The sequence below is a fragment of the Schistocerca cancellata genome, chromosome 1 (genome assembly GCF_023864275.1).
Source record: "Schistocerca cancellata isolate TAMUIC-IGC-003103 chromosome 1, iqSchCanc2.1, whole genome shotgun sequence".
NCBI lineage: Eukaryota > Metazoa > Arthropoda > Insecta > Orthoptera > Acrididae > Schistocerca > Schistocerca cancellata.
In genome coordinates, this window is record NC_064626.1 from 458653966 (window position 1) to 458681127 (window position 27162).

Here is a 27162-nt window from a genome sequence, read left to right on the forward strand (position 1 = left end):
TAAGCAGACACAGCAGGGCCCTGTTGCTTAATGCCCGCATAGTTAAGATTTCGTAATCCAGCCAGATGCTAGTAGCAGCTTCCGTAGTAATGCTATACTGTCTGTCTGTCAATCAAACGTGGGCGCCAGATGTCAAAAAATGGTTCAAATGGTTCTGAGCACTATGGGACTTAATCGGAGGTCATCAGTCCCCTAGAACTTAGAACTACTTAAACCTAACTAACCTAAGGACATCACACACATCCGTGCCCGAAGCAGGATTAGAAGCTGCGACCGTAGCGGTCGCGCGGTCCAGACTGAAGCGCCTAGGAGCGCTCGGCCAGTCCGGCAGGCCGCCAGATGTCGATCACTAACAAACTGCAATAAAAAGTCTACGATATAAAGGAAATATAGCTACTATTATTACGTGTCAATTCGGCGGAAACCATCGCATTTTGGACGAACGGGCCTGAGATACCCTTATAGACATCCGGATAAATGTTTTTCATGGTCTAAATCGCTTGAGACACACGTTGGGATTGTTTCTTTGAATAGGAGGCGGCCGATTAGCTTCCCAAGTTTCCAAACGCGGTTTTCTGCTATCTTTCTAATGATCTAACTGAGGGGATAGCTTTTTATTTTCTTTTTCAAAACAGAGTAACTCTCACTTGCGGCACAGATATCTCCTGAATCCGACAAAAGTTTCATGAGGTTAGAAAATAGAAAGCGTCACATCGGATAAAAGCATGAGAAAGAGTTGGGGGACGATTTAGAATCCATCTGGGGTATTTCTCCCATCCATTCGGTAGATCTATATGTCCATATACATTGATGAGTCAAAACGTTATAATCACCTCTTAATAGCTGGCTTTGTAACTCAGTACAGTGACGACTGTGGTGCATGACATGGGTTCGATAAGACCATGGTATATTTCAGAAGGTATTCGCAATATAATAATATGCCTTGTATCATTACATAACGCAAAAAAATGGTTCAAATGGCTCTGAGCACTATGGGACTTAACATCTATGGTCATCAGTCCCCTAGAACTTAGAACTACTTAAACCTAACTAACCTAAGGACATCACACAACACCCAGTCATCACGAGGCAGAGAAAATCCCTGACCCTGCCTGGAATCGAACCCGTACATATCGCAATAACAAACATAAACACACCAAAAAAAAGTTTTGCATCACCTGGGTTCCGAGAGTTACGGAATCTGTACAGAAAATTGGAATATAGATCAAGATAAACATCATTTCCGATCTTTTTATTATACATGTAAACCACAGATTGCATGTTGAACCACCATACAGTGAGACCATCAGAGGTGGTGGTCCTGAATGCTGTACACACAGGTAACTCTGATACCCAGTTGCACGTCCTCTTGCATTGATGCATGCCTGTATTCGTCGTGGCATACTATCCACAAGCTCATCAAGGCACTGTTGGTCCAGATTGCCAACTCCTTAGTGGCGATTCTGCGTAGATCCCTCAGAGTGGTTGGTGGGTCACGTCGTCCGTGAATAGCTCTTTTCAATCTATCCCAGGCACTTTCTGTAGAGTTCATGTCTGGAAAACTTGCTGACCATTCTAGTCGAGCGATGTCGTCACCCTGAAGAAAGTCATTCACAAGATGTGCACGCTGGGGGTGCGAATTGTTGTCCATGAAGACGAATGCCTCGCCATTATGATGCCGAAATGGTTGCACTATCGGTCGGAGGATGGCATTACGTATCGTACAGTCGTTACTTCGCCTTCCTTGACCACCAGCGGCGTACGTCGGCCCCATAGAATGCCACCCCCAAACCATCCACCTTGCTGCACTAGCTGCACAGTGTGTCTAAAGCGTCCAGCCTGACCGGGCTGCCTCCAAACACGTCTCCGAAGATTTGTCTGGTGGAAGGCATGTGCGACACACATCGCTGAAGAGACCGTGATGTCAATCCTAAGCGGTGCATTCGGTGTGTTGTTGGGTCCATCTGTACCGCGCTGCATGGTGTCGTGGTTTGCAAAGATGTACCTCGCCATGGACGGCGGGAGTGAAGTTGCGCATCATGTTGCCTATTGCTCACAGTTTGAGTCGTAGCACGTCGTCCTTTGGCTGCACGAAAATCATTATTCAACATGGTAGCGTTGCTGTCAGGTTTCCTCCGAGCCACAATTCGTATGTAGCGGTCATCTACTGCAGTAGTAGCCCTTGTGCGGCCTGAGCGAAGCATGTCATCGACAGCTTCCTACCTCTCTGGATCTCCTCCATGTCCGAACAACATCGCTTTGATTTACTCCGAGACGCTTGGACACTTCCCTTGTTGAGAGCCCTTCCTGGCACAAAGTAACAACGCGGACGCGATCGAACCGCGGTATTGACCGTCTAAGCATGGTTGAACTACAGACAACATGAGCCAAGTAGCTCCTTCCTGGTGGAATGACTGGAGCTGATCGTCTGTCGGACCGTCTAATAGGCGCTGCTCATGCATGGCTGTTTACGTCTTTGGACGGGTTTAGTGATATCTCTGAGCAGTCAAAGGGACTGTTCTGGGAACCGGTGGTGGTGGTGGTGGTTAGTGTTTAACGTCCCGTCGACAACGAGGTCATTAGAGACGGAGCGCAAGCTCGGGTTAGGGAAGGATTGGGAAGGAACTCGGCCGTGCCCTTTCAAAGGAACCATCCCGGCATTTGCCTGAAACGATTTAGGGAAATCACGGAAAACCTAAATCAGGATGGCCGGAGACGGGATTGAACCGTCGTCCTCCCGAATGCGAGTCCAGTGTGCTAACCACTGCGCCACCTCTCTCGGTCTGGGAACCGGGGTGATGCAAAACTTTGTTTGGTGTATATATATTACCGCCCACTGAAACTACTTCTTAACTTTAAAAAAAGCTAAACTCGTAATGAACAAGAAAAAGAGTTTTTATTTACTTGTATAGACGAACTACACCTCCAAGAAGAAAGAAGGAAAACTTTGTTGTACACTATAGTCCAAATATATTTTACATCTTCCTTTTGCAGTTGATTTATAGAGCAGAACATTATGGCGGCCACAGTAATAGGCTTTCCGAAAACTGACACACATCCTCGTTCGTAGCAGTGCTGGCGAATTCCGATCTGCAATGGACAACTTCTACTGCTGCATTTGCAATAACACTATGACACAACTGCATTAGCGGCATATAACACTGGTATTAGTCTTCGTCAGTAATATTTGTTGACGATAAAAGTAAAGAGGAGCAACTATTTAGTTTCTATGACGATACTGCTCCTCTCACAAACACTTTTTTTTTCAAATGCTGACGTAGAAGTTGACAGAGAAGGCGATGAATGATAATCAACAGTTGCTTTAATCTGTTCACTTTCAAACCGTTCTCGCAGTTTCACCTTTTCTCAGCCCGCCTCTGTAGCTGCACGGTCAGAGCGGCAGATTGCTAACTGAGGGAGCCCGGGTTCGATATCCTGTCTTCATCAACACTGCTACGCAGCGTCGCATGGAGAGACGCACATGGCGGCGGGGCCGCCACACGACGGAGAGAGAGATAAGAGTGTCATTTAGATGTCTTCTTTAGTACTTTCATTTTGTTACACACCTCGTTATATTTCAAGTGACTGAGCACTTGCCAGATGCTTTCTAACATCGTGTCTGGTTACTTGGGGATCTATGCTCAAACGTGTGTCTCAGGGCAATAAGAATGACTGTCTCTTAAAAAAGAGTTTATTAGACTTTCCGTTTTTGTATTGAAAGCGTCAGATTCTTTTCTTTATTTTTATTCCAGTTCCCCATTAGAAGGCGAGCTGATGGGAGCCATAGTCGCTCTCCAACAAACGATTCTTACAAATTTAACAAAATTTTAAGGTATTGAAAACACTTGAGACTACGTTTCAAAATAATATATACTCTGATAACAAATTTTATGATTTCAAAAGCTTTTGATGGATTTTTACAAAAGGAAATTTGTAATCAGTCTTCGCGTTGATGCCGCTGCGGTACTCGTATAATGATGACGCTGAAGATGCATGAAAATTATCACATGCGTGACGGCGGTGGACTTATGAGTAACTTTATGAGTCCCTCTGTAGCCTTCTGATGCAACAAATGGTGAGTCGGAGGATGAAGGAGATTGAAAGGTAGATTTGCACCCTACAACCTCATTTATTTGCTGGCTGCTTTCCAATCCTTGTCTTTCTCTACAGTTTTTGCCCTCTACAGCTCCCTCTCGTACCACGGAGGTTATTCCCTCATGTCTTAACACATGTTCTATCATCCTGCCCCTTCTTCATTTCAGAGTTTTCCATAAATTCCTTTACTCATCGACTATGTGGAGAATCTCCTCATTCCCTATCTTATTAGACCACATAATTTTCAACATTCATCTGTTACACTACATCTAGAACGCTTCGATTCTCTTCTCTTCTGGTTTTCTTACAGTCCACGTTTCACTACCACACAATGTCGTGCTCCAAAAATACAAAATACATTCTCAGAATTTTTTTCCTCCAATTAAGGTTAGGAATAGCACCTATGCCTGTGCAGGTCTGCTTTTTATGTCCCTCCTTACTTCGTCCGTCACGGGTAATTTTGATTCCAAGGTAGCAGAATTCCTTACTTACGTCGACTTCGTGATCACCAGTTTTGATGTTAAGTTTCTCTCTATTCTCGTTTCTCCTATTTATCATCACATTTACCTTTTTCTCGTTTGATCTCAATACAATTCTGTGCTAATTAGACTGTTCATTCCGTTCAACAGGTACTGCAATTCTGCTTCACTTTCACTCAGCATAGCAATGTAGTCAGCGAATCTTATCATTGATATCCTTTCAACCTGAATTTTAATCCCATTCTGAACCTTTATTTTATTTCTGTCGTAGTTTTATAGATGCGTAGATTGAACTGTAGGGGCGAAAGACTGTATCTCTGTCTTACGCTCTTTTTCAAACGAGCACTTCGTTCTTTCTCTTCCAGTCTTACTGCTCCCTCTTGATTCTTGAACATATTGTATTATCACCCTCTTTTCCTATAGCTTACTTCTATTTTTCTCATAATTTCGAACATCTTGCATCATTGTACACGGTCGAACACTTTTTATAGGTCTACAAATCCAATGAGCGTGTCTTGATTTTTCTTCACTCCTGCTTCTATTAACAAGGGAAACACTGTGGTACCTTTGCTTTTCCCAGAATCGAACTGATCGTCATCTAACAGATCGCCAGTTTTGTTTTCTATTCATCTGTGTATTATTCTTGTCAGCAACAAGTAAGCGTAAACTATTGGCTGATTGTGAAATAGTTTCGCACTTGTCTGCCCTTACTGTCTTCGGAACTGTGTCTATGATATTGTTACGAAAGTCTGATGATACGTCGACAGTCTCTTAGATTCTACACACCAACTTCAGTGGTCGTTTAATTGCCACTTCTATCAATGATTTTAGAAATTTCGATGGAATTTATCTATTTCTTCAGCCTTATTTGATCTGCAGTCTACCAGAGCTCTGTATCGCCAATGTCTCCCACATCTATGATATTTTTACGAAAGTCTGATGATACGTCACCAGTCTCTTAGATTCTACACACGAACTGCAGTAGTCGTTTAACTGCCACTTCTATCAATGATTTTAGAAATTTCGATGGAATTTATCTATTCTTCAGCCTTATTTGATCTGAAGTCTACCAGAGCTCTGTATCGCCAATGTCTCCCACATCTATGATATTTTTACGAAAGGCTGATGATACGTCTCCAGTCTCTTAGATTCTACACACGAACTGCAGTAGTCGTTTAACTGCCACTTCTATCAATGATTTTAGAAATTTCGATGGAATGTTATCTATTTCTTCAGCCTTATTTGATCTGAAGTCTACCAGAGCTCTGTATCTCCAATGTGTCCCACATCGACTCCATTTTCTTCTTCTATAAAGTCATCAGACAAATCCTCCCCCTGATAAAGGCCTTCACTGTGCACTGGAATTCCCACTGCACTCTTAATGTTACCGCCATTGCTTTTAATTTCACCGAAGATTATTTTGACTTTTGTATATCCCGACGATCATTTATTTTTCGGCTTCTTCTCATTTTTCCTGTAGCCATTTAGGTTGATTGCCCTGTATTTTCCATTTATTTCATTCCTGAGTGTATTATATTGATGTATTTAGGCCTTTGCCTGAACATTTTTGTACCTCCTTCTTTCATCGATCGGCTGAAATATTCGTTCCGTCACCCAAGGTCTTTTAGCAGCTGCCTTCCTTGTCGCTATGTCTGTCTGTCCAACATCTGTAATGGCCTTTTTTAGAGCTATCCACTCAACTTCAACTGAACTGTCTGCTCTGGCTTCTCTTATCGCAATATCCACTTCCTTAGTGAACTTCAAAAGCGTTAATTCATTCCTCAGTACTTCCGTATTCAACTTACTACCACAGTGATACTTCAGAACCATCTCCGTAAGTTCATTTAGTATCTGCACCTGAATAGTCAGTATCTGCACCTGAATACATCTAACAGTCCAATGTGTGAGTTCGGAACCTCTGTCTGACCATTATGTAATCCAGCTGGAATTTTCTCATGTCTCGGGGGATCTCTTCCAAGTATACATTCCCCTCTTGTGATTACCATCTGAAACTTACAGAACTCAATTAGTCTTTCTCTTCTTTTATTCCTACTGCCGTAACCCTCTCTTCTGTTCCTTCCCCTATAACCTCGTTCTAATCCCCAGTGATTGTTGGATTTTCATTTCCCCTTTAAAAACTGCGCTACCCGCTGAATATCATGTGTACTTTATCTTCTGCTTGCGGCATCGGCATGTATATCTGAACTATCGTGGATGGCATTCCCTGCTGTCCAACCCGATGAGGACAACCCTGATTGTTCATAACTGTTTAATCAGTGCTCTTCTTTCCTATTCATAACGAATCCTATTTCTGTTATACCACTTTCTTCCGCTGTCGCTATTACCCTATTTTCGTCTGGGCAGAAATCCTTGTTTTCTCGGAATCTTTCGCGGCGGCATGTCTGAATAAAATCTTCTCGGTTTTCAAATCCAGAGAAGTTTTCAGTCAATCCTTACCTTCTTTCCACTTCACTTCATGGCCCCCCACTATGTATAGATTCAGAATTTCGTTTCTCTTTTCGTAGTTTCTAGTTTTCCAAATACGTTCAAACTGCCATGCTCGGACTCGTAGAATGTTACTCGCAGTCGGGTATTCGAGCTTTGATGCAGTGGTTTCCATTGCCTTCTACATCCTCATTCTGTGATTATTGTTGATGCTTCCGGCTTTTAGGGATAGTGTCGCACCATGGACAAGAAGGTGTCTTGAAACTCTGTGCACTCCTCACCAGATAAGTAGTGGCTGGGTTAGAATACGGTACTCAGGACGCTTAGATTACTAATCGAAGACGCTGCCCCTCTTTCTAGGATTCCGTACCTCAGGAGGTAAAAATGGAACCATTATACGATCACTTCGTTGTCCGTCTGTATGTCAAGATCCTTTTTTCTGAAAAACGCGCTGAAGCTATTTATGTCAAATATTAACGTCCACGGTCCCTTGGCGGGTAAGAAATTTAAGCTCGTAAGTCAGTGCAATCAAAGGATATTTTGATACTCGCAGATTCACTCACCAAGAGCCTAGAGCCCTCCCCGTTCACTTAGAATCAAGGAAATTAGGGAAAAAGCTAGGTTTCGCAGAAGAGGTAAAGGAAAAAGGTCGAAAATTGCTAATTTTTAATTATATTACAATTTTTTGTTATTTGTTGTCCGTCTCTCAATCCTTCTGTTAAAACCTTTTATTCTCAGGAAGGGAAGAGGTATGAAGTCAAATTTATGTCAAGTACTTGAGTACTTGGATCTATGATCCCTTGGCGATGCAAAAAGAGAGAGAGAGAGAGAGAGAGAGAGAGAGAGAGAGAGAGAGAGAGAGAGAGAGAGAGATTTTAAGTCAATGCAGTGTAAAAGTAAGCCATGTATGGCACGTATTTTGATACCTGCTCACTCAGAAAACCTATATATGAACTGTCAGTATACATAACTAAGTTTGGACGAACCCTGAGAGCCCTAGTTTCTCGTTAAAAATACTATTTTAACACAACTGGCACAGTTCTTCGTGACACACCCTATCCATTTTCCCAAGTTTGAAGCAGATATCCGTCCTCGCACTTGACTGGTACCTCTTTGTATTGTTTCTTTCAACTTCTTTCTCCGTCATTTTTTGTCAGTCGTTCTGTGCCGCCGGCCGGTGTGGCCGAGCGGTCCAAGTTGCTTCAGTCTGGAACCGCGCGACCGCTACGGTAGCAGGTTCAAATCCTGCCTCGGGCATGGATGTGTGTGATGTCAAATGGTTCAAATGGCTCTGAGAACTATGGGACTTAACATCTATGGTAATCAGTCCCCTATAACTTAGAACTACTTAAACCTAACTAACCTAAGGACAGCGCACAACACCCAGTCATCACGAGGCAGAGAAAATCCCTGACCCCGCCGGGAATCGAACCCGGGAACCCGGGCGCGGGAAGCGAGAACGCTACCGCACGACCACGAGCTGCGGACCGTGTGTGATGTCCTTAGGTTGGTTAGGTCAAAGTAGTTCTAAGTTCTAGGGAACTGATGACCTAAGATGTTAAGTCCCACAGTGCTCAGAGCCATTTGAAGGTTCTGTGCCGATTTTTTTTTAATTATAGAGAGTGGTCACTCTCCTGACCGAACACGCTGAGCTGCCGTGCATATTTAGCAACTGTTGGTCTGGGTGGGATGTTTCACTTTACTTGGAGAAGGTGCCACATGACATTGATGCCACCTAGGTCACAGCTCATATGGGCATTCAGTGGATAAACCAATTGCATCTCTAGTGAGTTACGAAAGGCCCACATTCTCCCGAGTCTCCAGACATCAAAAGACACATAACATCAATGCTTCTATCGATTCAAGGAGAGAATAAATAAGGGACCAAAAAGTGGTTCAAATGGCTCTGAGCACTATGGGACTTAACACCTATGGTCATCAGTCCCCTAGAACTTAGAACTACTTAAACCTAACTAACCTAAGGACATCACACAACACCTAGTCATCACGAGGCAGAGTGGTTCAAATGGCTCTGAGCACTATGGGACTTAACATCTATGATCATTAGTCCCCTAGAACTTAGAACTACTTAAACCTATCTAACCTAAGGACAGCACACAACACCCAGTCATCACGAGGCAGAAAATAAGAGACCGCTCACAGTGTTCAGCAACATTATGCATGTCGACAAATGTTATTTTTGTCTAATGGAGACAACATTAAATGACAGTAAGGATATTTCCTTTGTACATGTCGTCTTTATTTTGTGTGACAAACGCTTGACGTTTTTGATGCGTCAGGATGTGGCATGTACAAGACTGTCCTTCAGAAGTTGGACCCAGGACTATTTATGTCAAGTACTTTGAGTATGTGGCAATTTGATGTCAGGATGTAACTGATTGTAATGTAGCGACGTGACGACAGAATGAACCGTGCAGTTGAGAATGTTAGCTGTAACACTATGTCCTAAGTGGTGTACAATCTTTTAGTATACAACACACAGTGCACTAATTGTGCATGCCAATTAGACTTCATTTCAAGACGAGTATTTCTCATCGTGAATACTTTCAGGAGGGCTACACGTCATGCAGGATGCCAATACCGCTGTGCAACTAACGACAAGAGGACAGGCATATCTGTCCGCACGACAATGCAGGATCGTACAGCCACGTAACATACCTTGAGTTAGGAAATCGGCTTGCATGTACCAAGACAACTCCCCACATGAAAACTCCGAAGACGTCTGGGACGCCACGGACAATCTACAGGGCAACCACTGCTGCGGTTTCTCTTGACGCTACAACAGAGAGTGGGACGCAGACAGTAGTGTGCCCGACGATAGCTCTGGACCGAGGATGGCACACCATTGGCTTTTCAGACCAGTCATTGTAAGTATTATTGCATGACTATTTGTGTGTGGAGACTCTCAGAAGAACAACTGTCGTCAACCTGCATTATTCGTACCGACCAGCAAGTGGCGTGATGGTATGGGGTGCCAATGGATTCACAACACAATCACCTGTCATTCTCATACCTGATAACTTCGACAGGAGGTTCTCATACCTGGTAACTTCGATAGGAGGCGTTACACACCTCTTATATTAAGGCTGTGACCTATGTACATGGTCTCTGTATTTTTATCTTCCAGCAGGATAATTCAACTCTACTGTCCAGGATTACTCGAATTTAACGACCGTTGCCCTGACCAGCATCTCTCAATTATGGGAACCACAAGTCGCTTGTGAGCTCTGCAACATCCATGTACTAATTTTTATTTACATGAAAAACCCTATTTTCAGGGCTATATTTTAATTTGGACTAATGGATCTATGCAGATATTTGTAAAAACAACGATGATATATCATTCCATATTAATGTAAAATTGCCGCCTTTTGAAGAAGACAGATTTAAATCTGTCGAAACCTAGGTAAAGATTTCTTTATCCATTGCAACTGGTCGCCTGTTTTTAGTCTTATTACGTGGAACCGTTGCTGTTGCGCAGCTATGTTTAAAATACTGGAACCACCTCTGTTTTGATGGTCTGAGACCGTCACTCCATCACTCACCAGCAACTACAATATATTAACTCAGGCATAGCGTTGAAGGAGATTGAAGTGACGTAGCTCAGTTCGACACTGTGTCCAGAGAGGTTATTGCTGTTGTTATTGCCAGAGGAGGCTGCTCGGTGTACACGCTTAGCACCCCCAGGTAAGCTAACAATTTAATGAAGTAGTCTTCCTATTATACTGTATACGCACAGTAAGAAAAATTTCGCTATTTGCTGTCCTTGCTGGTGTTGCAAATTCAGTGGCCAGCAGTGTATTTACCACCATCTTCGCGAGGCCGCTGGTGCGTGACGTAACGGCTGCAGGCAGGCAGCGACGGCCAATGCGTAAGGTCGGGCAGCAGCCGGCAGGCAGGGCAAGGCCCACCCGTGCCACGGCCGCTGGCGCACGCAGCTTCCGCGCAGACACTGAGGCGGGGTAGCTGGCCACGCGGGCACAACGATCCTACGGTAGTTGTGAGGGTTGTGACACCAATATACTGGATGAGAGCAGACGCGTATGATTAGTGTCAGAATGATACATGTCAACTCTTATCCAATATTCTGCTATAAAAATACCTGAGGTGATGAAAGTGGTGGGATATCTCGTAATAGCTTTTCACGGCATAGTGCGCAAACTCGATGTAGCATGGACTCAAAATGGTTCAAATGGCTCTGAGCACCATGGGACTTAACTTCCGAGGTCATCAGTCACCTAGAACTTAGAACTACTTAAACTTAACTAACATCCGTGCCCGCGGCAGGATTCGAACCTGCGACTGTAGCGGTCGCGCGGTTCCAGACTGTAGCCCCTAGAACCGCTCGGCCACCCCCGGCCGGCAGCATGGACTCAACAAGTTGTTAGAAGTCCCCTGTAAAAATATTGATCCCTGCTGCCTCTATTGCCATCTATAATTCCGAAAATTTGCCGGTGCAGGATTTTGTGCACAGATTTACCTCTCAATTATGTCTCATAAACGTTCGATGGGATTCATGTCGGGCGCTATAGATGGCCAAGTAATTCGCTCGAATTGTCCAGAATGCTCTTCAAACCAATCGCGAACAATTGTGGGCCGGTGACGCGCGCATTGTCATCCATAGAAACTCCAGCGTTGTTTGGGAACATGAAGGCCATGAAGGTCTGCAAATGGTCTCCAAGTAAAAGAACATAACCATTCTCAGTCAGTTATTGGTTTCACGTAACGTAAACACAGCCCACACCATTACGGAGCCACCATCAGCTTGAATAGCGCCTTGTTGTGACTTGGGTCCGTGGCTTCGTGGGGTCTGCGCCACACTCGAACACAACCATCAGCTCTTACCAACTGAAACCGGGTCTCATCTGACCAGGCCAGTTTTCCAGTCGTCTATGGTCCAAACGAGAAGTTCACGAGCCAGGAGAGGCGCTGCAGTCGATGTCGTGCTGTTAGCAAAGGCACTCGCGTCGGTCGTCTGCAGCCGTAGCCCATTAGAGCCACATTTCACCACTCTGTCCTAGCGGATATATTTCTCGTACGTCCCACATTGACTTCTGCGGTCGTTTCACGCAGTACTACTTGTGTATTATCACTGACAACTCTACCCAAAAGCCGCTGCTCTCGGTCTTTAAATGAAGGCCGCTGGCCACTGCGTTGTCCATGGTGAGAGGTAATGTCTGAAATTTGATATTCTCGGCACGCTCTTGACACTGTGTACCTCGGAATATTGAACTCTCTAACGTTTTCTGAAATGTAATGTCCCATGCGTCTTGCTCCAACTACCATCACGCCTGTTAATTCCCGTCGTGGGCCATTATCACGTCGGAATCCTGTTCACATGACTCATCTGAGTACAAATGACAGCTCCCCAATGCACTGCCCTTTTATACTTTGTGTATACCAACTGTATTTGTGCATATAACTATACCATGTCTTTTGCCACCGCAGTGCTTTCCATCTCTAATTACGCAATACGGTGCTCGCTAACGAAGCTTATAGGGTACAATACAACCTAGCTCAAATTTTAAAAGCAATGTCTTACATCACACTTCATATGCTTATAAAATTCACCCCCTATATTATAAACATATCTACACTAACTTTAGTCACTTTTAACTGGATACATTATCAACTCACCTCTGATATCTTCGTTCTTTATCGGATCCCTCTTACTGCGTTTCTGGCGATAGGACAGGGGAACCCCATCACGCTGAGGGCAGGAACAGGTGGGGTGTTCATGCGCTCCCAAGGATCTGGCTGCCACTCAAACAGCGGGCTTCACATTAACGGACCACATGAGCGTTTCAGTGCTAACCGTCCTGGTACTTGGAATAATGGGCGGTGGGACGGTTGACCAGCTCTCTCAATAGCAGACCGGGAAATGGTGATGGAAGGGGTGGGAACTCCTGTTAGTAAACTCCTGTTAGTAAACTTCCGGTGGAGTCTTCATTTGTCCACCCTGCTGAGGTGGCGCTGTGTTTTGGTCTTCAGACATCGTTCTACGAGCTAAATGTATGACTACACTTGCGTTTGCAAAATTTTCAAATTTTACCTGTTCCGTGGGAACGGGGTGCGGAGCTCACACCAAGGTTTCCAGAATTTTCGTACGAACAAGTCAGACCGTAGCAACGTGGCGACACTCGGTTCTCGTCACGGTAAAAGTCAATCCCACCGGCGGCTACATCTTTAAGCTGCTGAAGGAAGCTAGTGAACTGATCTCCAGATCCCTCATTGGAGGTGTGCTTAGATCTTTTCTGGAATTGACTAGAAGGACTGTGCCGAGTGCCCTTCCTAGGTCTGAAGAGACATTCTCGCTTACAGTTGTGTATTTGGACGTGGCTGCTGGTTCCACGGTTGTCTGTTTACCTTCGGTCGTCTGCACAGTCTTCGAAGTTTTAGTTTTCATTTACTCGGAACTTAGAGACTTTTCCGCATCCACGATCGATAATCAGAAAAATGATGAGGTCTGTAGTTCGAAATTACAACGCACCGACCCACAGCAGCCACAGCTAGCAGCCACTGCATACAGCGCACGGCGGGTCGTCAGCAGTCACCTCAAACCGCAGCCACGCACGGTAAGACCGCACATGCGGTGTGTATCTTCAACTTCGGAAACAGCGGCAGAGTGAAGGGAGAGGACTTCATTCCCGTTTTCTGCTTTCACTTTGTTCATAATTTGATCCACGCTCTTCGCGCACATGTGTTCTGCAGTCGAATTGTTGTTTCAAAGGGGACGTTTTTCCGGATTCAAATAACTACTTACTTTTTGTTTCACAGGAGTTCATACGTCTGGTAATTGTCTTTTTTCTTTCTTTCTCTATCTCTTAATCTATTGTGTGGTCTGCTTAAATTCATACAGTCCTTTTTTTTACTTTCCTTTAAGCAGGAATAAAGTCTTATAACACGGCTGAATACACTATTTGGGTCCTTTATCAGTTTGGACATCATTTCAATTGTAATTGTTCAGCAAAGTGCTGGTGGCAAACCTAACAATTATCCATTTTTCTAATAAGTGTTTTGCTCTATTTATGTAAAAACGTTATGAAGGTCTAGTAATTTCTCAATTAATGTGTTGTTGGTTATTTGTATATTGCCTGGATATATCTCACTTGCAATAGCTAAAAACTCTATGATTGCACAACCAGAAAAGTAATTTTTTCAGTTGAGTGCCAAGGTACTCCAACCATAAGCAATAGGTGACGCCCCTGATGACACCGTCGTTTCTTGGAGGAACATAGACATATTAATAACTTGAATACACAGTATTAATATTCCACAATAATATTTATTTAATAGTTCGTTGAGAACCGGCTTTCGACTTCTTACGCCATCGTCAGATAAATTAATGCTAAACAGATGGCCCACACAGCTGTATAAAAATTCTTGTACAAAGATATGTGAAATTTTATGACTACGTCGATACAAAGCACAAGAATTATGTAATACCTAAAGAGACTCTGAACAAATAAATCTTATATTACGGTACATTCAGATATTAAACTATGTGAATGTATAAGCCAAAAACGTTGGATAAATGATAAATGGTACAGGCTACTATGTCGTATGGACAGACAGCTGAATGTGAGGCTTGGTGGGAAATATTAAGAATGTAGTCCTAGGAAATATTGCCCTTTGCAGACCGTCGTCGCTCTCTTGTAAAATTATTTAGTCGTCAGCGAACAGCATGCCGTTTCTAAAGCGTAGACGCATGGAAATGTCACATATTTTTCAGGGCTATTATGCACTACGGTTCTTCCCCATCTGAGGAGGAGATCTTCATGGATGGAGGGTGGGGGGTGGGGGGGGGGGAGGGGAGAGATTTGTTTCTATTAATGTGTGATTCACAACCCAATTGACTATTTTCATCTGCTGTTGTTGTCGCACCCCACGATGGAAGACTGATGCACATACTCTTCAACACTAGGTCCAAACATCATTCAACTGCAACTCTCCTTCCACTTATTGTTGTGTTTAGAAATCTCTATCCCATCCCTGTATAGCCTATCATAGAATCCTCTCGTGGCAACCAGAATCCGAGTCCTATCAAATCGAATCCGCTTGTCTCCTGGTTGCAAAGTGTATTTCACAACAGCCGATCTGTAGATTTCTCACCTTGTATGGTTTCCCTAACGTCCTTCTAGTCGTTCCACCCGCATACAGGTCTCCACATCTACATGATTTCAGCCACTTAACCGGCCGCGGTGGTCTCGCGGTTCTAGGCGCGCAGTCCGGAACCGCGAGACTGCTACAGTCGCAGGTTCGAATCCTGCCTCGGGCATGGATGTGTGTGATGTCCATAGGTTAGTTAGGTTTAAGTAGTTCTCAGTTCTAGAGGACTGATGACCACAGATGTTAAGTCCCATAGAGCTCAGAGCCATTTGAACCATTTTTTCAGCCATTTGCTAACATCTTTGGTCGACCTGTGTATTTCTGGTGGGTTTTTAGACAACGGCGGTACTCAGTGTCTTCAAGACCTTGAAGGAAGTCTTTAATGAAAGGTAGAAAAACTTTTAAATTTCACAGACGGCTGTAAGTCATTACGATTTTCTTGGGGCGGTCGTAATGAGGGACACGTTCTGCAACCAGCAGGCCATCAGATTTAATTGATAAGACTTAGTCTCTGGCTGTCGCGAGTGGATACTCCGACAAGCTACACGCCATACAGAGGAGCGTCAGAAATTACTAACCACGCCGATAGCTGCCATCGGTAGGAGCAGGATGTAGTAATGAATGCTGCTGGTACGCCGGTGCTGCAAAAACTGTATACTAGCCTTTCACCTTGCGGTGATAGCAATAGTGGATGACAGCACTCGACAATGACCAACTTTGCTCGAGTTTTGAAACATTAACTACTTCTTGTATTTAAAATTTTGTATTGAATCCGAATTTTACAGATTCTGACAAGTTACCACACGAATTTTCTTAAATGTTGTAACTGAAAGGCGACTGAGAATCCTCACTTCGAGGTAATGAATCGAGAACTGTCTGCAAGTAAGTACGTTGTAAGGTTGCCCTGCATAGAGTGGCTAGCGAAAAAGAAAAGAATCGAAGAGTTTAAGGTGAACTGTCATAGAGGGATGTTCAAAAGTAGGTGAACTGATAAGTTAAGAAATGAGGTTCTCTGCAGAGGAGCTGAAGAAAAGAACATATGGAAAATACTGACTAGAAGAAGTAACAGGCTGTGTTAAGATATCAGGAAATAATCTCCATGGTACTACACGCAGCTGTAGAGAATCAAAACTTTAGCAGACAGATATTTGACCACGTCCGACAATTTAATACCCAAGCACGTCGTGTGGACGTGTTACTCTGAGGCTAAGAGACTGGAGAGGAATGTGTGGCTAGCCGCATCGAAAGAGTCAGGAAAAAAAGGAAAAAAATTGTCTCGGTATAATTTCACTTTCCATGCGGTTCGTTAAGCAGGTAGCGCACAATAGATGCTAAAATCTGAGTGCAGTTAATTGCAAATGACTTAAGAGTTGCATACAGATGTTATTTTCGGAATTTCAGTTGGTAAATTCTTGTTACTCTATGATGTTCGACTCATATTGTGCGTACGGGGTGTCGCTGATAGTACAGTGACGAGCGAAATATTAGGACCGCCTGCTTAAGAGCTTGTTTGTCGCTCTTTGGAACTAAATGCATTACTGATTGTGTGTTTGTTAGTAGATTTTTGGAGGTATGTGGCATTAGGGGTCTACCCACAGGTCATGTAATTCGCGTAAATAACGGGCCGTTGATTTGCATACGTGGTGATGGAGCCAAACAGCGACCCTTATCGATTTCATAGGATTTACATTAGGCGGATTTAGTCACCGAGACATCAACACGAGTTCACTGTAATACTGCTCAAACTACCGTAGCACTGTTCTGGTTCCGATACAGGGACAATTATGCTGCTGAAAGACTAAGTCACCGTCAGCGAAGACATCAGGCATGAAGGGATGCAGTTGATTCGCACCTGTCAGAGTGTCTTCAGTTACTACCACAAGTCCCAGCAGCAGAATGTCTCCCGTACCACAAAACAGCTCCTACCATCCTGCATCTGTGGCGCACTGCAAGTTTCGAGCCGCAGACGGCTGATGGCGTCGTAAGATGTGCTGTGTCACGTGCTGTGACGTACGCGCCATGGCCTGTGTTTCTCCTGGACCTCGTCTGCGCGCCTGTACGTGGGAAAGGAATTTTACTTCAGTCACTGGCGAGCCGGTGCGTGAATCGTACCTTAAAAGAAGGCAAACCTCTCCTTCCCCCTCCGCCCTCCTCCCACCTCCCACCCCACGTCCATGAAGATGTCCTCCGCAGATGGGGAAGAATCTAACGTTTCTCGAGGAAATGCGTTCGAACACGGCACAATAGCCCGGAAAATTTTATACATGTGACATTATCTGGCGTCTACATGTTAGAAACACCATGATGTTCGCTGACGACTGAACAGTTTTACGAGACAGAAATGACAGACTGCAAAGGCAATATTTTCTAGACGGGGTATGCAAGAATTGCATTTTTAATATTTCTCAACAAGTTTCAAACACATTTCTTAAAGGAAAAGACCCTATATGTTCTAATTTTATTACATGTTTTACATTTAAACTTTTGCTAACGTTTGTGGGGACGACCAGCGACCAAGTGTAGCAAAAATTTGATTCACCCAAAGAGCCGACGCGTTTTCATTGATCGACCGTCGAATTCCGATGCTCCCGTGCCCACTCGCAATTGACGATGTCGTTGGGTCAATACCTGAACACGTAGGGGTGGTCTGTTGCGGAGCTCCGTGTTCAACAATGCACAATGAACTGTGTGCTGCGAAACATTCGTGTGTGCACTAGGACTGTGCTCTTTCGGCAGAGATGCAGCAGATCACGATCTATCCTACTTGACAGAGCAGACAAGCCTCATAACTCTACCTTCTGTGAAAAGTCGTGGACGATAAACCATTTAGCTCCTAATGGTAGTTTCACTGCCCTTATACATCTTTTCGTAGATGCTCAAGAAAGTTGCACATAAACACTCCAATAGCCTTGCTGTTTTCTAAATACTCGTTCACAGGCTATGCATAACTATAATCTGCCCTTTGTCAAAGTCGCTTATCTCATTGGATTTCCCCATTTGCAGCCGATATATTCGCTAGGTTGATGCCCCGCCTGTTTATGTTCCGCCTACATACATTAAAATTGCTACACCAGGAAGAAATGCAGATGATAAACGGGTATTCATTGGACAAATATATTATACTAGAACTAACATGTGATTACATTTTCAGGCAATTTGGGTGCATAGATCCTGAGAAATCAGTACCCACAACAACCACCTCTGGCCGTAATAACGGCCTTGATACACCTGGGCATTGAGTCAAACACAGATTGGATGGCATGTACAGGTACAGCTGCCCATGCATCTTCAACACGACACTACAGTTCATCAAGAGTAGTGACTGTCGTATTGTGACGAGCCAGTTTCTCGGCCACCATTGACCAGACGTTTTCAGTTGGTGAGAGATCTGGAGAATGTGCTGGCCAGGACAGCAGTCGAACATTTTCTGTATCCAGAATGTCACGTACAGGACCTGCAACATGTGGTCGTGCATTATCCTGCTGAAATGTAGGGTTTCGCAGGGATCGAATGAAGGTAGAGCCACGGGTCGTAGCACATCTGAAATGTAACGTCCACTGTGCAAAGTGCCGTCAATTCGAACAGGAGGTGACCGAGACGTGTAACCAGTGGCACCCCATACCATCACGCCGGGTGGTACGCCAGTATGGCGACGACGAATACACGCTGCCAATGTGCGTTGACCGCGATGACGCCCAACACGGATGCGACCATCATGATGCTGTAAACAGAAACTGGATTCATCCGAAAAAATGACGTTTTGCCATTCGTGCACCCAGGTTCGTCGTTGAGTACATCATCGCAGGCGCTCCTGTCTGTGATGCAGCGTCAAGGGTAACAGCAGCAATGATCTCCGAGCTGATAGTCCATGGTGCTGCAAACGTCGTCGAACTGTTCGTGCAGATGGTTGTTGTATTGCAAACGTCCCCATTGTTGACTCAGGGATCGAGACGTGGCTGCACGATCCGTTACAGCCATGCGGATAAGATGCCTGTCATCTCGACTGCTAGTGATACGAAGCCGTTGGGATCCAGCACGGCGTTCCGTGTTACCCTCCTGAACCCACCGATTCCATATTCTGCTAACAGTCATTGGATCTCGACCAACGCGAGCAGAAATGTCGCGAAACGATAAACCGCAATCGCGATTGGCTACAATCCGACCTTTATCAAAGTCGGAAACGTGATGTTACGCATTTCTCCTCCTTACACGAGGGATCACAACAACGTTTCAGCAGGCAACGCCGGTCAACTGCTGTTTGTGTATGAGAAATCGGTTGGAAACTTCCCTCCTGTCAGCAAGTTGTAGGTGTCGTCACCGGCGCCAACCTCGTGTGAATGCTCTGAAAAGCTAATTATTAGCGTATTACAGCATCTTCTTCCTGTCGGTTAAATTTCACGTCTGTAGCACGTCATCTTCGGGGTGTAGCAATTTTAATGGCCAGTAGTGCACTTTCACTATCGCGTCACGTGCCCACAACGTCACCAGGTGGTATCCAATGTCGCGGTGGGCAGTGGTCGTAATGTTTCGTCTCATCAGTGCATGCATTCTCTTTCATTACTACAGTAGTTTCTACCATTGCCTTATTTCCCCACATTAGCTTCTTCGTTACAATGGCAATAATTCCGGGCCGAAACCAATTGCTAGCATTCTTTCGCCAGATAGGAGTCACTACAGTACAGGAACATACTTTCCCGGTAGGAAATAAAATCTGCTTAGTCACAACAGAGCCCTCAATCTGGAAACGACCTGTAAACGTGAATACAGCATACTTACATAAATCGATAATAATGGGAATAATTCTTAGGTTATCTCTCTGTCTATTTACATACAAGGTGTCTGTCGTGATCAATAACATGACATGGTCGTTGGTCGTCAAGTACAAAGGTGATTCAAGTCTTCCATTATCCATTCACGACAGTTACGTAGGTCACACATGCTCATTTAAAATTTTAAGCTTTCACTGACACCACTGACATTTTTGAAGATAAAGAGAACACTTTAAGTCTGCTGAGAAATGGAAACAAAAAATCGTCAGGGTCTGTTCACACGTCTTCCAGACCACACAGCGGACGAGTGTTGCAAACTCACTCCAGGTCGGCTGCAGTTAGTTAGCCAGTGACGTCCCCGTATGAGTTGTTGCCTGTGAGACCCCTCGGTAGCTGCAGGTGCCAGACAGGCGGCCCTCGTTCGCCGAAGCGCAGCGGAGCGTCGGTTGTTGTTTTCTCGCTCCTCTCAAGGATGGTCAGTTTTTGCCCGCGTACTGCGTCACAGCGGAGCGCATGTCAAGAACCACCCGCTGGCCTAACCGTCCTGCGGTTTCAGATTCAGACGCCTTTTTCTCCATTCTGCAAGCATGTTGATGTAAACAAAATTGAACAATGATTTCTACAGTCACTTTACAAATTGGTTTCCAGACATCGAAATTATCTGCTCTGTACAGTGAAAGTCTCGGTTTATTATCGGGGAAACAGTGCTATGACAAGTGAGTGTTTCCTAGGAGAAATTCACCGAAAGAGTTATTCTCACTCGGTTTGGATCTTGGATTTTCTTATTATTTGTATTTTCGTCATTCTACAGTGACTGTAGAATCTGTGAAGAAGAGCTAATCCAAGTCATTTCCTGTAATTAGTGTAATTCCCTTGAATATCATCAGAGACAGATCGTTAGAGACCATAACTTGTTCTACTGTTGTAACTATTCTGCAGTATGAAGCCGGCCGCTGTGACCGAACAGTTCTAGGCGCTTCAGTCCGGAGCAGCGCTGCTGCTACGCCGCAGGTTTGAATCCTACCTCGGGCATGGATGTGTGTGATGTCCATAGGTTAGTTAAGTTTAACTAGTTCTATGTCTAGGGGACTGATGACCTCAGATGTTAAGTCGTATAGTCCTTAGAGCCATTTGAACCTTTTTTTGTGTAATGTTGTGCAACATCACTTAAATCATACAATGGGATAGCCAAGAGCGTCGTGATAACGAACTAAGTCGTGGTTGTTCAAATGAAGATCGTTTTCTCACCTCTCATTGGTTGGTTGTAGCATGTCCCGGCCTCTGAAATGCCAAAACTACGAGACGGGGGTCGTATGACTAAAATAGACAATGTACTTTACTCTCGGAATTTTGGAGAACATTCTCAGGTTCACATGAATAAAGCGAGTCGGAGAATATACATCACCGGAGAATATTCTGAGCGCGAGTAAAATGGTGGGGGAAGTTAGTCAACGCGGAGAACACTGTCCGATACCATCTGAATAAACCTAGAGAAGTTTTTCAAAGACGGAGAACATTTTCCGTTTTTTGAAGTGAGGTCTGCAGCAGGCTTCCAACTGACTAAGTTCTACTGACATTATGTTTCACCAAGTTTTTGTCTTTTAGAGAAAGTGGTAGGACTCACGTTGCTCGGAAGGCAGAAAAAGATATACATTGCCCAAATAAATAACAGGTTAAACAACAAAAACTTTATTTGGCTGGCAAGCCTCCATAACGAAACTCATGACAGAAGAGGAGACGACTTTTCAAACGAAGCGGAAAAGAAAACTTTTTTTTTTTTTTTTTTTTTTTTTTTTTTTTTTTTTTTTTTTTTTTAGGAGACCGAGATTTTATGATCGGTGTAGGAGAAAGCTTACGCATACGCGAGACAACTGTGTCATAAGTTCCTCATCATTCTTTTTATCACAGCACAGATCGTATATCTTGTTATGTTAGGAATAAGTACGCTGATCAGAAAATTCATAACTGGTTTAATACAAACCTAGCGATCTGTTTCTCGCAACGAAATTGCTCAGGCACTTGACGGGCGAGCAGACCATTGTGCGCCAAATATAAACAAATCTATCTCGTGATAGAAAACTCCGACACAGTTACGGTTTGGCATGGATGAAAATCTGATATATCCTTAAGATTTAGTTCCCATTATATGTTCACCTAACTGCAACAAAAAAAAAGGTTCACACATGTCAAGAATTCAATAACGTAATTAGAAAATGCATTTTCGTAAACTGTCCGTAATCTTTTAATAACTTGTTACCTCACAGAAGACTGAAATTAAAACGCAATTCAACTCTTCCGGAACACTTTGATGCCAGTTCCATATCTGTGCATTGAACAGTTCGCCTGTTTGAGCGAGTTGAACGAAATGTAAGATTAAGAGCGTGTTCTGCGACGCACGCGGTAGGCGACACACACCGAGAACATTCTCAAGTAGAAAGGGTCGTGGTCAGAAAGAACTCCCTCCTCAGAGAAATGACTTAAAAGTTTTTATTCATAAGAACTGGAAACATTCTCAGAGAATGTCTTATGCTCTGAGAATCTTCTCCAGAGAATGTCCTATTTTTTATTCACACGGCCAGAGACTCCACTGCAACTCGACAACAGTTCGGTGGTGCCTGTGGCCGCTAGCAGTTTTTTGTGGAGAGGCACTGAGAGACTCGCTGAGAGGAATAACGTGGCGTGGGAAAAACTGTGTTCTCTGCTCAGGATATTTAATTGTAATTCAGTGTTATTCAAGTTTAATTCCTTTTCAGTGAGTATATGGCTTCCATGAAGACAGTAATGTCAACGAAACAGTAATACATATATGTGAATATGTAGCATTGTAAAATAGCGTGTAAGACGTTGGAAGATAGTGCATTGTAGTTAATTTGGAAGTGTGCGGCAAGAATATAATTGTGATTGTGTTAACGAACGTTTTGTCAGACGCTGCAATGTAGAATAAATTGCTGTCGTCCCTTAAAAAATTACATTAAGTGGTCGTACAGTTTTGTAGATAGGGTTGTGGTGTGTTAAAAGAATTTCCATGTTAACGAGAGCACAAGCCAAAAGGTTACGTGAGAGACAGCAAGTAGACAAGATGGGGAAGAATCAACCAGATAGACAGCAAGTAAACGAGCTTATTGAGAATAGGACAGAAGGTGAACCTGAAAATAGGACAGACGGTGAATCAGAGAATAGGACAGTCGGGGAGCTGCAGAATCAGCAGGCTCAGTTAGACTGGGATAAAATTGAGACACATCAGACAGATGGGAATCGAAGGCACGAGAACATCGAATTTCCTGAATATGAAATTCCAGGTAGGGCACATTCTGAGCCAGAAATAGACAGCCCACGTAGGAAATGGCAAAGATTAGAAGCGAAACGAGCACAGGAAACGCGTTTGTTTGCCGCATATTCAGGGACAGAATACGCGTCAATACAGTGAACCGGCAGTTATCCAACGCTCAAAGAGAAGTAGACAGTGAGAAAGAGGGGGAGCATTTAGAATACGTCGAACCTATCATACACATTCTAAATATGCCCCAACAGCAGACACAGAATTTTGCGGAGTTACGAGCGCCACGAAAAGGTTCCGTAACAGACGCAACTGTGCCTACAAACACAAGACATACACAACAGAGAGGGCAGAATGCGGAGTTGTTTGCGCCACGTAATGGTTCAATGACAAACGCAACTAGTCCTCAACACAGACAGCACGGGTTATTGCAGTTATCCAACTTATAAAACGACGTAACTGGCCGAGTGAGAAACAATAGATCGAGAATACATAGTTCAGCAGAAGATAGTGTTACAGGAGAGAACGCGATCATGGAGATGTTACAAAAAATGAACGCTAGTATGACGAAACAGAATCAGGATATTAATACACAGATGACAAAACAGTATCAGGAACTGAAACAGGATGATCAGAACTTGAGACAAGAGATAAAGACACAGATTCAACAGGTCAAAATTCAGATGGAAGAAGGGATCGCTAGAATTGATAGATAACTCAGATAAACAAAGATGCGAAAGAATCTAGAGAAGGAATTCAGGTACTAACACAAGGTCAGCAGCAATTACGCACTGATGTGGACAAGGTCCAATTGGACATCGTAAACGTTAACAAAAAGGTGGAACGTTTTACGAAAAAAGCCACTCGAACAGCAATACAAATTTCGGAAGAACAAGCAATTCAAAGCAAGGTCGCAAAGGTTGCACTGAAAAAGTATGATCAGCGGATCAATAAAATAGAACTTAAAAACAAAGATCAGTTTGAAAAGTTTGGAAAAGAGTTACTACAAACTATCGAAGAAAAGATCGAAACCGATTACACCTGTAGCTGATGATTTGGCTCTGTGGGTCTATGCCGGCCTTCTTTCCAGGATTGAGCGAAACAACTGACACGTCAAGCATTAACTCAGTACACGAACACGCGCCGTCTAAGAAAGTTCAAGTAGAACCAAGGCTAGACGTAACACTCAGCGGAACCACGGAACCACGACCGAGCGAGCTCTTCTGTGAGAAGCACACAAATGTAGGAGAGACAAGGTTAAAAACAGAACGTGACGACATCTGCCTGAGGTGTACAGGTTCACATGCAACGCCCACGTGAACTGTTAGGTTGCTGCAACTAGTCATGGTTTCACCTTCTTGAGAGATGTTGCACACTTGTACACTCCAGTGACTGAAGAGCTACTTGAACCAAGTCGATTGACTGCCCACTGCAACAAAATGCCCACTTCCACTTTTTTTAATTATTGTCATTTTTACTGTACTTATATCAACCGACATAATTTCAATGTGAGTATGTTAGTGTCCTTGCAACAGTTCATAAGGACAGGTGTCCTTGGTAAAGTGGTTTAGACAGCGTACTGATAGTGTGTGGTGTAGAATATTTAATTAGCATGGAAGCAGAATACCAACAGCTGAGATGGAGAAGAGTGGGTAGAACTTGGGTCCCTGATCCCTTACAAGGGACTACCCCACTGTTACTTTGTGAATAACCCTCGCTGTACGCACTGGACAATTATTTTGCTTCCTGATCAATGCTCGAAGTTCTGAATAGCATGAAACATAATTAGGTAATTGCAGGTTGAAGTCATCACGAGATAGTATATGAGTTCTAAGTCATCATTTTACATCTGTTAAGAAGGTTCTATGAAGGAAGGAACGATGGGTCCATCGTAGGAAAGGACAGCTGAACGCCACTAGCCAGGACCCTTGTCTTGCTCAATGCTCAATGCCCAATGATGTACTTCTAGCACCTTCTCGTATTAGGAACCTCACAGTTGCTTGTGCGCTCAGATCTAACATCATACCGTGTATAATGTGCTACGAAGCGTTCCTTTCTGTCAAGATATTTACCGATATCGTCACCTAAATGAGAAAAATACAGAAATGATGTTATTACCGCACGAGTCTTATTAAATTTTCTATTAAATGTACCGAATTTTTTTTAAATATTTTAAAATCTATACATATATATGCTTTAATAACGAAAGAATGTATTTTAATCAGGCAGTGATCGAAACACTAAATGATAATGACGTCAGAAATTTATATGCGCTAACTTTAACTCACGGAAAGTATTCAGCGTCAATAGAAAGCAATCTTTTAACACGCGATCTCACTCACACTGCGGTTGCTACTGCTGCAAGCACGCTACCAGCGTGTAGTGGAAGCCCATTGTCATTTGTTACTTACACTGTGTTACCACCATCGGAATATTTCCAAACTAGCATTAAACTGCACACGGTGTTACAACATGCAACGTGTTATTACTTTCAGTTACGCTAACTGTGGTGTCAAACACATCGTCAACGGACCCCAGTGGGTGGTGTCTGGTTCGCTCTTCAATTATGGTTTGATCTGGAGAGTGATTCTCAACCTCTATTTCCATATAAGGTCCTTCTTGGACACGTTAAAAACAGCAAATATGAAAAATCACTAATTTGTCAGTAACAGTGTTCTCATGTGAGACAGCGCCATGATGGACGACGCAGGCCACTGCACATACGTTATCACAGTACTGCGAAGCCTACGGCCTTGCAATAGTAGCACCTTGCAATAGTTTTTTTCTCTTTATTGATGATGTATGTGGTCCTGGAATTCATAGGGTGTTTAGCAATGTCCGAACACTAGGGTTGGCCCTAGTGGACCATCATATACCTTACCTAGCGATGGACAAAGATGCATCAACGGTAGACACCATCACCATCGTAGGTTTAGCGGCTCCATCAGAAGTAGCGGTAACTGTTGGCTACATTACTTGGCTGCCTGAGGAACTACGAAGACGGCAATATAACCGGCCTCAGAGCAGGAGGGAGTGAGTTTCTCTCAAGCGGATCGTCAACTGCACTGCCTCTGGAATGTAAGATGTGGCTCCACTCCGCTCCGTCATCTCGCTCTGCAGTACTACTACGGGACTCTATCAGCAGCCCTCGATTACAGTTGATGGACTCTGAAACATTTCCTCTGCATATCTGTGCTACCCTGGTCTAAGTCTGGTGGAACACTCTGCACATTTTCATGTTATTATGTGTCGCTGAATGCATCTTGTGATAGACGCGTATCTTTCCGCACTTCAAGTGTTAGTTCCTTTATTTCCTTACGAACATTAATCACTGACTTACGTTTTATTTATGTATGATTAACAGTAGACAATGTGATTGTAAAGGCATTTATTTACTCCTTTAGGTTACAACGCATCAGTCTCTATAACTTGAGGACACCGCAATTCCGCAATAGAGACTTTCTCTCTTCTCAGACTTCCGAATTTAAATACAACTGAGAAACAATCGGATGACTGGATAGAACGTCCGCAGCGATAGTATCGCGAGCACGGATCACTGATCAGTAATGAAGAACACTACCTCAATCCATGACGGACGAGTCCACAGTGATGCGTGCCTTTAAACCAACAGCTCAGTTCATGGAACCAGTGCTAGAAATAAGAATAATCTTCACCAAGATTAAAATTCATCAACGTCTGTCTACAAAGGGGTCCATTACTCAGCAACACACATTTTCATTAAAGTTTAAGTAAAAAGTGTAAGTAATAATGATGAGAAGGCTAAGAAATTCAGCGATGGCTGACTCGCATTCCATTGGTAAATTTCTTAGTAGAACCAACTGATGTGCATCTGATACCAACACTATCACATAATGCAGCCTTTATAAAAAGAATGGTTTTAAAAGGGGAAAATATCTTCAAACATAGCTGTGATTATCACTCATGCAAAACTATGCAGAGACAAAAT